This window comes from Trachypithecus francoisi, unplaced genomic scaffold (assembly GCF_009764315.1).
Source record: "Trachypithecus francoisi isolate TF-2019V2 unplaced genomic scaffold, Tfra_2.0 Lachesis_group5, whole genome shotgun sequence".
NCBI classification, from domain to species: domain Eukaryota; kingdom Metazoa; phylum Chordata; class Mammalia; order Primates; family Cercopithecidae; genus Trachypithecus; species Trachypithecus francoisi.
In genome coordinates this window covers 77,738,019-77,752,219 of record NW_022681470.1, presented here as the reverse complement: position 1 = coordinate 77,752,219, position 14,201 = coordinate 77,738,019, and the positions used below count along the sequence as shown (strand labels likewise).

Genomic DNA, 14,201 nt, shown 5'->3' with positions numbered 1-14,201 from the left:
TGGCGTGCACCTGTAGTCCCATCTACTCGGGAGGCTAAGGCAGGATAATCACTTGAACTCGGGAGGCAGAGGTTGCAGTGAGCCGAGATCACACCACTGCACTCCAGCCTGGGCAACAGAGCGAGACCCCGTTTCAAAAAAAAAAAAATAGTACCTACCTCATAGGGCATCATAAGGGTTCACCGAGTTCATGTGAAAGCACTGAGTTAATTCATGTCTGGCACCAGAGTAAGTACTCCATTATGAAAGAAGTTATTATTATTTAGGATTGTGCATCTAAATGGAGTAATGGGGTAATGTTCCGACATAGCCCGTTTGCTCTAATAGCATTTGAAATTTCTTTTTCTTCAATGGTGGCTGAAGACATGTCGAAACAACTTCCTGACATATCTGAAAGACTGTGAGATAACTTAACAGTTTTTTTTTTTTTTTGTCTATCTCAACAAAAATATTGGAATAAACTATCACATAGTCCATCAGGTGACCAGGTACAGAGTCATTCACATAGAAGACTAAATACTGAATTTCCTTTGGGTAGTTTGATTGCCCTGTCTAGACCTGACCTGAGAGTGCTGACATCCATCAAGGCACAGACAAGGCAGTCATGACGCTTCAAAAGGAGCAAAAGAACTAAGTGCTGCTGAGCAGAACTCTAGACCAACATGAAAATAACAGTTAAGAATCTTTTTCTATTCATATATGGGGTAAATTTCAGAGGCTAAGTTAAGAAAGGACATTACACCAAGTTGCAATGATCCAGTTTCAGCTTGAGAAGAAAGTACTGGGATGAAATATTTGTTTCCTCATGAGAGGTTATTATCTTTGGCAGCCTTCTGAGTGATTTGTTAAAATGGGACACAAACCAAAAGATGAATCCAACGAGACTTCATAGTTGTTACAAATGGGGCAAGGTATAAATCGTGAGGCTGACTGGTTCTTTTCACATGTACTTGGGCAACAGCACAGGTGTCCTATGGGCAAAGAAGGTAATAGATTGCTGCTGAAGGAATATATATATATATGTCACAGCCTGTGTCCCAAATAATGACCTTGACGTGCCCCTGCCAAAAAAAAAAAAAAGAAAAAATAGAAGAAGAAAAATTTCCCAAGCACCTTCACCTTGAGCTTTCGGCTCTGAAATAAAACCTTCACTTGCCTCTGAGAAAGAGCTTCCCTTTCCAGATGGAAATCTGTGCAGACACCTAGTTGGCCAAGATGCTTTCTTGTAGCTCCCAAAAATGATCAGGCACAGAAAGACAAATTTCGCATGTTGTCACTCATTTGTGGGAGCTGCAATTAGAACAATGGAACTCATGGAGATAGTAGAATGATGGCTACCAGAGGCTGGGAAGGGTAGTGAAGATGGGAAATGGGAAATGGGGTAGTTAATGGGTACAAAAATAGAGTTCAATACAATGAGTAAGATCTAGTATTTGATAGCACAACAGAGTGACCACAGTCAGCAATAATTTGTTGGACATTTTAGAGTAACCAAGGGAGTACAATTGGAATGTTTGCAACACAAAGAAATGATTAATTCTTGAGGTGATGGAAACCCCATTTACCTTTTTTTAATGTCACAGCCTGAGTTCCAAATAAGGACCTTGATATGCCCCTGCCAAAAAAAAAAAAAGGAGAAAATTTCTTGATGTGATTATTATACACTGTAGGTCTGTATCAAAATATCTCAGGTATCCCATAAATATAGATACCTACTATGTACCCATTACAATTAAGAAGTAAAAAATAAAATGATTAAAACATGCTAGGAAGAAGAGTTGGCAGCCCCACTACCTCCACAGAAAAAAGGAAAACAATTTTTTACTCCCTCAGCTCACCACAGAATGAGTCTTTCCAAGAGTTTATGATAGTCAGTATCTTATTTAAAGACTCATTAACTGAGTAAATGTCCAGCAGTAAAATTGAGTAGACAATAAAAGGTTATGTACATGCTATTGTATAAATTAAAAATTAAAACAACCTATTAATTTCAGCAAAATGAATATGTTTCCTTGGGCATCAGGGTATCTAAGTTCAAAATATTTGGGGGCTTGCGATGTCTATAAAGTATCCTCAACTAGCATCTTCAATTTGCTAAGAGAAAGCCTGGTTTTAAAGTATATAAAAAACTTTATTTTTTCTTTTCTTTCTTTCTTTCTTTCTTTCTTTCTTTCTTTCTTTCTTTCTTTCTTTCTTTCTTCTTTCTTTCTTCTCTCTCTCTCTCTCTCTCTCTCTCTTTCTTTCTTTCTTTCTTTCTTTCTTTCCTTTTTTGACGGAGTCTCTCGCTCTGTCACCCAGGCTGGAGTGCAACGGCATGATCTTGGCTCACTGCAACCTCCACTTCCCGGATTCAAGCAATTCTCCTGCCTCAGCCTCCCAAGTAGCTGGGATTACAGGTGCCCGCCACCACATCTGGCTAATTTTTTGTAGATGGGGTTTCACCATTTTGGCCAGGCTGATCTCAAACTCCTGACCTTGTGATCTGCCTGCCTCAGCCTCCCAAATTGCTGGGATTACAGGCATGAGCCACTGCACCTGGCCAAAATAATGTAAAGCTTTCTAGATTTATTTCCATTTTTTTCTATATATTTACTCACAACTTGCTTGGTGGCCAAAGAAACTTAAAAATTCCTTGTGAGCTTTGGATTAATTTAATAATCAAAATATAACTCCAGGTTTTATTAAATGTCTCACTGTACACTATTTGGCTATAGTTTTTTTTGTTTGTTTGTTTTAAGTACAAGGACTGAGCCTGAGTGTAATAATGAAAATTATGATTATTACTACTACTAACAATATTATCAGTTGGAAAAGTCTCTATATGTATTTAATCAAATATATTTTCAGGGGGTAAATTTAACCCTAGAAAATAGCTGAATATTATGCAGATGGTGTGCTCCCGCTATAAGGCATGAATGGAATTCATCACTATCATTGGTGAACGGAACTGAGAGGAGCACAGCAGGACTCAAGTTGGGAAAATCATCCAGAAAAGTAGGAGTATAGCAGATCTAGAAGCAAAAGGACACAAATAGTAGGCATCGAGAAAGACACAAACCTATTCAACACAGTGTCAGGCCCTGCCCTCGGTGCTTCACAGAATGTGTAGGATGAGACTTGTACCAGCACAGATACATCTTCTGGACCTGACTGTCAGAGATGCAGGGGCTGGGCATGGCTGAAGCAAGGCACGGATTGATAGACACTGATTCAGGAAATATCTGCTTGTCACCAGGATGGCAGGTCAAGTGAATTGGTTTGACCAAATAAACAGTTAATTTGATATAAAAGCATCAAATTGGTGGTTTGAAATTCATAAGTCAATATTCAAAGCGAAGAAAACTATAGCCTGTATAAAGGTAAAAATAGGTTTTAGATCCAGCTATCAGGGTAGAAGAGCTGCAAAATTTATCTGAAAAGTAATAAAGCATATACAAATGTCAAATATTATCACTATGCTATTATTTTCCTGCATCTCCATTACTGGATTCATTTATTGTAAGTATCACAATTCCAGTCTGGGCATGAAAGCTAAATTACTGTATTGTAGAAAATGTACATTTTGGGACCTACCCTGGATTGTTTTAGCATGCAAATAAAACCATATTAATTGCCATTGTTGGCAGTCATGGATTTCTTAGGACTTTTTATCTGCAACCAAACTAATTGGCCTTGAATCCATTCTCACAACATTTTAATTATTCACTAGTTAATAATTCTTAAAAGCAACTTCAACATTAAAGTGTCTCTAAGAGCATGTACAGAGCTATTCAATCCCAAATAATAATTTTATACAATATTCATATCAACCTAAATATTCTCTGTGATCTTTATAAATTTATGTAACATATTTTCGTATTCAGAAGATAACCTTAAAATTATATGGCTGTGTATAGCACCCTTTGCATGACATGTATGTATATTCTCCAAATGCCTTGCTTTTTCACATAGTTTTGAGTTTCTCTGATGTCAGTTTAGAAAAAGAATCCATCGAGAAAGCAATTTTTTTTTTTTTTTAAAAAGCCTAGTCCCTACCGTTTGCACAACTATACGATGGAGAGTATGAAGAAACATAAGCACTGCACTCTGTCGGAGGTCTGCTCATATCCCCCAAAGAAATCTTTACAACAATTCAACATAGGAAAACAATTGAAAGTAAAAAACATATATAAATACCACTAGACAATAATAGATTTGTTTCCTGACTTAAGTTGGGATCCCCAGATGAGGATTTGTGTGAAAGTGATCTGGGGAGTAGGAAAGTGGTGCTAGGAAGGGAAATCCCATAAAGGGTAATTTCAGTTCAGTCTTTCAGTCTTTGGAGACCATGTTCTGGTCAGGGGCCAGGGAGCTGGGGTAATTATTCCTCCTGTCCATCAGCCCCTAAGATGAGGCACCTTGGGTTGGGGGTGTGGTGGCTACTTATATGAAATAAATTTCCAGGCACTTCCTGCTGTCTGCACTAGCAGGAAAAGTGGGTTATAGCAGCCTTACAACAGAAAGATGTGGGTGCTTGCTCTAGAGAGTGGAAGCTCACATCAGTGCGTCTGTGTATTTGGAAATGGCCAAGTGTGCTAATGGGATATGAGTAGAGTTCTGACAGCATCTGATCACCTCTACTATGGTGGCATTAGGCTGGACATGATCGATTGCCAAATTAACTATATAGGCAATTATTGCTGTAACAGATTAGAGAAAGAAGAGATCTGATCACAGAAGCATGTGCTCAGGTTCCCTTACTATACATTTCACAGGGATAGATTTGCCCCAGTTCATTGCCACCTGTGATTGAGTAAATCCACCTACTTCTGGGGTTCGGTGTAAAGAAGACACTTGCCCAGAGACATAAATCACATTCTACAATAATGCATTATCAGTGTATAAGAAAAGGTGAATTTTGATCTCCATCTACTTTACTCTCTCTATATTTCTCAATTACATGAGTACTCAGGTGAGGAAATGGAGTGTTATTTATTGGTCCTTCCTGAACCTCAATAAACAACAATAATTAACATTTATTGAGTGCTATGTGCCAGGAACAAGTCTAAGTACTTTTCAAAAATAGTCTTATTGCATCTTTTCAACAGCCCTATCACATAGGTCCTTTTTACGCTTTTTAAACTGTGGAGACTGAGGCACAGAGAGGTTAACTATCTTGTCCATGACCACACTGCTGTAATATGAAATGAGGATTTGAACACAAAGTCAATCCAGTTATGAAGCCTATGCCTTTAACCACTAGATTAAAGACAACTGAAGTGAGAGCAAGAAGATTTCTAAAGGCTTCTGTAGCCAGAGGATAATGACTGTACCACAGAAGCCACAGGATAGGTTTTTTTAGTGAGGACCATGAGGGAGAATTAGAACTTACAGGATCAGTGAGACCCAAAGTAGGCTGAGATCACAATGAGAACCACAGGGTTTTAACCCAGCTGAAAGAACAAACTAGAAGTTCGCTAGCCACACCTCAGTGAACACTAGTGTAAAGAAACTCACAGACCCAACCAGACCAGAAATCTGTCACCGGGGACCAGAGAAGTCTGAGAGGTGAGTTACAAGGATAATCAAAAGGTACCAACTTCTCTTCCTCCAATGCCTCAAGGTCCCGTAGGGACTCACCGTTCCCAATAAACCCAGATTTCACATTGATTGGTTTACATTGTATCTCCAGTGTAACTATTCTACTTTGGATTCATAGGGCTTCTCAAATCTGTGGATTGATGCCTTTCATCAGTTTTGGAATACATTCATGAAACAATGAATGATGGGGATACGTTCTGAGAAACACGACCTTAGAAAACATTGTCATTGTGTGAACAGCATAGAGCATACTTATACAAAACTAGATGTTATAACCTACTGCACACCTAGGCTATATGGTATAGCCTATTGCTGCTGGCTACAAACCTGTGCGGCATGTTACTGCACTGAATACTGTAAGCAACTGTAACACAATGGTAAGTATTTGTGTATCTAAACATAGAAAAGGTACAGTAAGAATATGGTATTACAATCTTTTCGGACCACCATTGTATTTGTGGTCTGTTGTTTACTGAAACATTTTTATGTGGTACATGAATGCATTCTCAGTCATTATCTCCTTATATGTTTATTCCTCATTCTCACTCTCCTGCCCTTCTGGGACTCAAATTAAAATGTTCTAAGCTTTCTGTCATATAAATATTATCATTTATTGTTAATTACTTTTTAAAAATATTGTAATATTAGGGGATTTTCTTCCATTATAGCTTCTAGGTGATTGTGGTTTCTGTATCTGATATGCATTTATTTTAATGCATATTAAAATAATTTCTTTATATTAATTTTGTGCCCTTCTACCTTGCTGAATTATTTTATTGTTTGTAATAGTTTTGCAGTTGATTCACCTAGGTCTTCATGTTATCTGAAAATATTAAATAGCTCCACTGGTATATAAATGGATTCAGAAAATATGGTATAAATACACAATGGATACTATTCAGTCATAAAAAATAATGAAATCATGTCATTTGCAGCAACATGGGTGGAACTGGAGATTATGTTAAGTGAAATAAGTCAGGCACAGAAAGACAGATGCCGTATGTCCTCACTCATACATGAGAACTAAAAAATAATTGGCCTCATGGAGACAGAGAACAGAATGACAGATACTGGAGGCTGGTAAGAGTGTTTGGGTGGGAGGAAGAATAAAGAGAGGTTGATTAGTGGGTATAAACATACACTTAGATAGAACAAATAAGCCCTGATATTCAATAGCAGAGTAGGGTGACTATAGTTAGCAACACTGCATAGTATTTTTCAAAGTAGGTAGAAAAGAGGACTTGAAATTTTACCAACATATAGAAACGATCCTCAGGGTGATAGATACCTCAAACACCCTGACTTAATCATTACACATTCTGTGCATGTTACCAACATATAGAAATGATCCTCAGGGTTATAGACACCCCAAACACCCTGACTTAATCATTACGCATTCTATGCATGTAACAAGTACTCATGTGTATCCCGTAAATATGTAAAATATTTTGTATCGATTAAAAAATAGTAATAGCATTACCTCTTTCTTTCCAATTTCATACTTCCGATTTTTTCCTTTTTGCTAATTGCATTGACTGGTACCTCCTGCACAGTATGAAATGATGATAGTGGGTATCCCTGTCATGCTTCCGACATTGAAGGTAATGATCTCAGTTTTGGGGCAAAATACTGAAAAAGTTTTATCTCAACATTTTAAGGATCTGTCTTTTCCTATCATACTGAGTTTTGTTTTCTTTTAAGTCAATAATGGTTGTTGACTTTTGCCAAATGCTTTTCAGCATTTATAGACAGGATCAATAGTTTATCTTCTAAAAACTATTAATTAGATGAATTATATTAAAAGATTTCCTAGGGCCGGGTGTGGTGGCTCACGCCTGTAATCCCAGCACTTTGGGAGGCTGAGGCGGGCAGATCACCTGAGGTCGGGAGTTTGACCTTGCCGACATGGTGAAACCCCGTCTCTACTAAGAATAACAAAATTAGCTGAGTGTGGAGGCACACGCCTGTAATCCCACCTACTCGGGAGGCTGAGTCAGGAGAATCACTTGAACCCAGAGGTGGAGGTTGCAGTGAGCCAAGACTATGCCATTGCTCTCCAGCCTGGGCAAAAAAGACCATCCCCACATCAAAAAAAAAAAAAACAAAAAAAGATTTCCTAAACCATTTTTGCCATCCTGAACAAAATCTTACTTGGCCATAGTATTACTTTAATATTTTTATGGATTATATTCTCCAATATTTTATTCAGGATTATTGCATTGACATTTATAAGTGGATTTGATCTTTAGTTTTACTTGTTTCTTTTTTTAAAAAAGAAAGTTTTTGTTAACACAAGTTTTTCTTAATTCACATTTCAATTTTAATATTAAATAGTCTAAGATTTTTATTTATGAACACTTTATTCCAGTTTAGTCCTCTTAAATTCATTTGCTTGCTGTTCATTTATATTTAACATGTAAAAGCTATGAATTACCAGCTATTTTTTTAAAACGGTAACTAACTGCACTGGAAAATGAAAATTTATAAAATTGTATCATTAGAGCAGAGTTTAAAAACCAAAAGATAAGGATTTGTTTAAAAATCTTTTATTATTAGGGCATTACACCTTTTTCAGAACAAGGGTAATTTGCAGAAATTATACAAGGTAACTTTTTATCAAATATCAATATTTAGCAAAGTTTTATTTACCTGAAATGCTATTTCACTGGTAAAAACTATCTCCAGTTACAAAATAAAAAAATCAGAAACCTTATTAAATTTAACCTGCTTTTATAAATGCCCTAAGAAGTCTTAAGCTAAACATATTTTAAGTAGAAAAATGATAATTTAAAAATAGTTCATCATACTGTTTCTGTGGTTTATGTACATATATTAACTGATCTCTTTGATAGTAAACATGACTAGAAGTTCATCACATTAAGCACTGTAAAACAAAAGTGAGAGCTAATCATCTTCTAGCAAAAATACTTTGTATGCAACAATTGCAAATGTTAAAGCTGTTATTTAGAGGTTGATTATTGCCTGCTATGAAATATTAAACAATGTATATTTACTGGATTGTTTTTCAGTTTGCAGCTGCCCTCTGAGATCCCAAACAAGGGGTTCCCATAAATAAAAGCTGCAGTGCAATTCACTTAGTGGTTAGTTTCAGGCCAACCCTCCCCTGGTCATTATACTCATTCTCCACTGCCCCCAAACTCTGCAGTGGCACCATATTATTAAAAACAATAAGTACCTAGGGTTTATGCTTCAGAACAAAACATTATTTGAGTAATTTCAAATGATATACAGTTCCTTCATGTAAAAAAGATGTTTTGTGGTCACAATTGCTTCAAAAAGTAATTATATTCAAATGACCTGACATATTAGGCCTTAGCAATTATAAACCATGATTTTGACACATGGCAATTTTTAAGTTAGGCAAATGTTAAGTGCTAAAAGATGTGAATAGCTGTTCTGCTTAAGTTAGAGTGCTGCAAAACTCAGGTAATGACTATTTTTTCAGTTAACATAACTAGTCCATGGTACAGCATACTAAATCACAAAGTACAAATCCAAGGAAGATAGTATCTTTACGAAGTTATGAACTTTGGCAAATCAACACAGTACTTTTTTTTTTTTTAGACGTAGTAGTGTCTCTCTGTTGCCCAGGCTGGAGTGCAGTGGCGGGATCTCGGCTCACTGCAAGCTCCGCCTCCCACATTCACACCATTCTCCTGCCTCAGCCTCCCGAGTAGCTGGGACTACAGGCGTCTGCTACCACGCCCGGCTAATTTTTTTGTATTTTTGGTGGAGACGGGGTTTCACCGTATTAGCCAGGATGGTCTGGATCTCCTGACCTCGTGATCCGCCCGTCTCGGCCTCCCAAAGTGCTGGAATTACAGGCGTGAGCCACCGCACCCGGCCTACAGTACTCTTTAATATAATGAAACCATACTTTTGACTTGGCGCAATGGCTCATGCCTGTAATCCTAGCACTTTGGGAGGCCAGGGTGGACAGATTACCTGAGGCCAGGAGTTCGAGACAAGCCTGGCTGACATGGCGAAACTTCGTATCTACTGAAAATACAAGAATTAGCCAGGAGTGGTGGTGCGTGCCTGTACTCCCAGCTATTTGGGAGGCTGAGGCACAAGAATCGCTTGAACCCGGGATGGGGAGGTTGCAGTGAGCTGAGATTGCTCCACTGCATTCCAACTTGGGTGACAGAGCAAGACATTGTTTCAAAACGAAACAAAACAAAACACAAAACCATACTTTTGTTGGAGTCATGTGTTACTTTAGTGATAATTTTCACTCCGAAAATATTTAAGTACCAAATCAAAACACTGGTTTTTAATGGTGGTTTATAAGCAGAGCAAATTATTTTACACAAAATATAGTTTAAAACTACACAATTTCTCCTTTTGAGTGAGTTCCCTTGTGCAAGCTGTTGAAGTGTACAGCAGCAGGGTAATGGGCATCTATAGGAAGTAACTCTGCTCTGTTCTGGGGTTGGTCCAAAGGCAGCTGGAGTTCCAGCGTATGAAAAGCTTTAAAATACTACCTTAAGGAGATTTAATATCAATACCAATTTCCAAGGACTTCTTGTTAATTTTTCACATAAATAATGGCACCCTCAAAATCAGATAGTAATTTCAAACAACATTAATTTCAGATGATCCCTTCTATTTAGAAGACTTTCTGTTTTCATCAAAAGTCACATAGTCTTATATCAGCTTATCAAAAAAAAAAAACTACCTAAAATATAGTTGTAATTTTAAAATGACAAATAAATATATAGTTGGCTTGGAGAGACCTGGGGTACCCGATGCTGTCTACCAACTTTCATAATCCCGCCTCTGCAAATGCTGCTGCTGCCATTGTTTCCTCCTGCTGAGGCTATCAATTCTTCAATCTCTGCTTTTTTTTTTTTTGAGACAGAGTTTCACTCTTGTCACCCAGGCTGAAGTGCAATGGCACGATCTCAGCTTACTGCAGGCTCCGCCTCTCAGATTCAAGCCATTCTCCTGCCTCGGCCTCCTGAGTAGCTGCGATTACAGGTGCCCACCACCATGTCCAGCTAATTTTTGTATTTTCTGGTGGAGACGGTTTCACCATGTTGGCTAGGCTGGTCTCAAACTCCTGACCTAAGGTTATCTGCCTGCCTTGGCTTTCCAAAATGCTGGGATTACAGGCGTGAGTCACCGTGCCCAGCCCAATCTCTGCATTTAATGTGTGCATTACCCATTCCACTGCTTCTTCACCTTTACTGGCACTTGAGGATATTGTATTTGCCATCAGTCCTTCAAGGTAACTGCTGAGGCTAACCGCTTTCACGGTGATTATGGCTTCTTGAGTCAAAATAGTTCCTTCTGGGTCCTGAGGATATGGTTTTTACATGTCTCTCATCTACTGAAACCACATTTGTAAATGAAATATTAGTAGATTTAAGTTCCATTGCTTTCTCTACAGGATCAACAGAATGTTCTTGCACATATGTTTTGGTTCCTGCTGCACCAATAAAGACTTCGCAATAGACAGCAGTCCCCACTCTGTGCTGAGAAGTCTGTGGCTGTGCAACTTTCCAGAGGGATCTATGTGTCTGTCCAACACATTAACTCCAGCCACACCTGGGTTCATAGGGTCTGGGTATTTCTACATCACAACTGTTGTAACAGTTTCCCATGAGTGGTCAAAGACGTGCTCCGAAGTCCAGATCTTCATGGTGCCAGTGGCCTGAGCAAAGTCTGGTGGCACCAGGGAACAATGAGGCGCAAAGTTTACACCTGCCCTGGCTCACCTCCAGCACTCCAGCCAGCCCGCAGAACACAGGTGCCCTCGGGCCCAACAGGAGGGACCTCCTGACACACAGCCCAGTTATGTCTGCCTCATAAAGAGAATATGGAGGTTTTGTAATGTAAATGTTGAGTTAACGGGTGCAGCACACCAACATGGCACATGTACACATATGTAACAAACCTGCACGTTGTGCACATGTACCCTAGAACTTAAAGTATAATAAAATAAAATAAAATAAAATAAAATAAACTATATCCAATAAAAGAAGAGAATATGGAGGTTTTGATATACGAGTGCTGAGAAGGGAACAGTGTGGTCCCTTTAAATGATAGGGAAGGCGGAAAGGGAAGTGCTGGGTAGAGAAAGGCGGGGCCCTGGCTAGGGCTCCACCTCCACTGCGCTCCAACCTGGGCGACAGAGCAAAACTCCATCTCAAAAAAAAAAAAAAAAAAAAACCCATTGGAATTATTTGCCCTTTAATGCCTTTATCAAATTCATCTGTAACACTGTCTGGTCTTGTTGCCTTGATAGGGGTGTAACTCTTTGAAAGTTTTCTCTGTTTCTTCTATGAAAATCAGACTGTTTAGATTTTCCAACTCTTCTGGAGTCACTTTTGATAAATGTGGTGAATTTCTAGAAAGTTATTCATTTCTATCCAGGTTTTAAAATTCATTTACATAGATTTCAGCCATCTTAAAGGGTTCTTCTAATGTGGTTATTTCCCTTTTATCATTTGGTATTTCGTGTATCTCCACTGGCTGTGTTTTTTTGTCAAAGTTTCCTGTGCTATTTCTCAATGTTAAATGTTATGTGCCAAATTTTCTGGAAGTTGGAATTCTAAACCAATGTCTAGATACAGACCCAGGTGTATTTTAAAAGTTAGTTTATGATAAAAGTGACATTTTAAGTCAGCTGAAGAAATTTACCAAATTGTGTTAAGAGAAATAACTATTAATATATATTTGGGGAAAAAATAGACTCCATACCTAATAGCACTCACTGAAATAAACTCCAAATAAATTTAAAAGTTATTCCTGAAATGTATGTGAGAAGAAAACATAGTAGGGTATTTTTCTAACTTTGGAACAAGGAAATCATTTCTAAACAAGGCAGAAAAAAAGCCATAAAAATAATTGCAGATCAGATTAAAGTTTCAAAGCAGTAAAAGACATCATATGTAAAGTAAAGATACATTACAGGGAGAAAACTTTGCAAGATATTTAGAAAGCGAATAGTTAATAATTTAGCATACATTGAATTCTTACAAATTAATAAGGAAATGCCAAATAGCCTATTTAAAAAATGGACAAAGGATGGAAAGGAAAATTTATAGCACACGTACAGTTTTGCTATTACAAAGAATAAATAATATATAAACAGAGAATAAATAAAAGGATATCCAATTTACTGTCATCTGAAAAGTGCAAATTAGGACAAGTGTACCAGTTTTGCCTATCAGAATGGTATCAATGAAAATAATTGAAAATATTACATTTTTCAGCAGAAACAGATAGGAAATATAAAATATGGGAGTGAATCTGAAAGATTACTTTAGAAAAATGTATATACCCCTTCATTCAGCAATTACTCCATTCTAAAGAAATACTTACACAGCTTCACAAAGATGTATACAAGAACATTCATTATTGGTTATATAGAGAACTGGTCAAACAATACATATTATATGCATAATATGAAATACTGGTTGTCATTATAAGAAGGAGCTAGAGCTGACTACAGTGATGTGCAAAGCTCTGAAGACCTATTCTTAAATGAAAAGACAGGTTGAGTAATGATCTATATATCATTATCACATATGTAAAACAAATAGCAAAACTGTATGTGTGGTGTATAGTGTATATGTATAAATGCATTTTTTAAAAAGACCGAAGGATGTTATCTTAGTCCATTTAGACTGCTATAACAAAATACCTCAGGCTAGGTAATTTAAAAGCAATAGAAATTTGTTGCTCACAGTTCCAGGCTGGGAAGTCCAAGATCAAGGAACCAAAGTGTTATGGGATTTCTCTGATCGGAAACCTCTGTGGCCATGACACCTTTGCCCAAGTTCTCGTCCTGCGTCCAGACAAGTGAAGGGGGAAGAAGAGTTATATTTAGGGATAGAACAGCTCAGAAGATTGGGTAGCTCCTCTCTGTAGGCAGGTCATCCTGTTGAGTGTTCAGCTCTCAGTAGAGAGGAGGTCCTGGAGAGAGTGGTTCCTCCCTGCAAGCAAGTCATGCAGATGTCTCTGCAGGTCTCTGAAGCTCTCAGCAGACAGAGTAGCTCCTCTTTGCTAGCAGGTCATCTCTGCAGCTCTCAGTAGAGAGGGTACTCCTGTCTGCAGCTGATCAGCCTGTCTCTCTGCACTCTTCGTCCTCGGGCCATCCTCTGCCCTACTCTGGCTGAGCCCAGGGCTTTTATGACCTCAGAGGGGAGGAAGTGTGTGCTGACTGGTCCGTGGGCGGCCATGAACGGGCTGGAAGAAGCACCCAAGCCCCACTCTGGTGGGAGAAACCGGCAGCCCAGTCCCCAGCCTTCAGGCCTTCCACGGCCTGAGGGCGGGGCCTTACTGGAACCGTCACCCCTTCTGTCTAGGGCTCTTGTCTGCCTCCTGCTGCCATTCATGGCCCCAGGGCTTGGCTCCAACCGGACTCCGAGATTGGAGAGGGTGCTGGGGGCCAAGAGAAGCCAGACAGTGGGAGCAGACACCCCTGAACCTGCAGGGACGGGGGCAAAGGGGGCCTTCCTGGGGTGCCCAAGGGCTCCCAAGGGTGCAGGCTGCAGAGATCCCCAGGTCCTGCACTTGGGAGGGCAGCAGCAGCTGCACCTGGGAGCTTCCGCCCCGCCAGCTTGGAAGGGACAGGGCTCCTGCTTGTCCCC

The 14,201-nt window shown here is 38.9% G+C and overlaps 1 pseudogene; it reads right to left on the bottom strand.

Annotated features, from left to right (window-relative positions):
• Positions 1-2,843: 2,843 nt before the first annotated feature.
• On the bottom strand, positions 2,844-11,245 carry LOC117074092 (annotated as a pseudogene).
• Between the last annotated feature and the right edge of the window lie 2,956 nt (positions 11,246-14,201).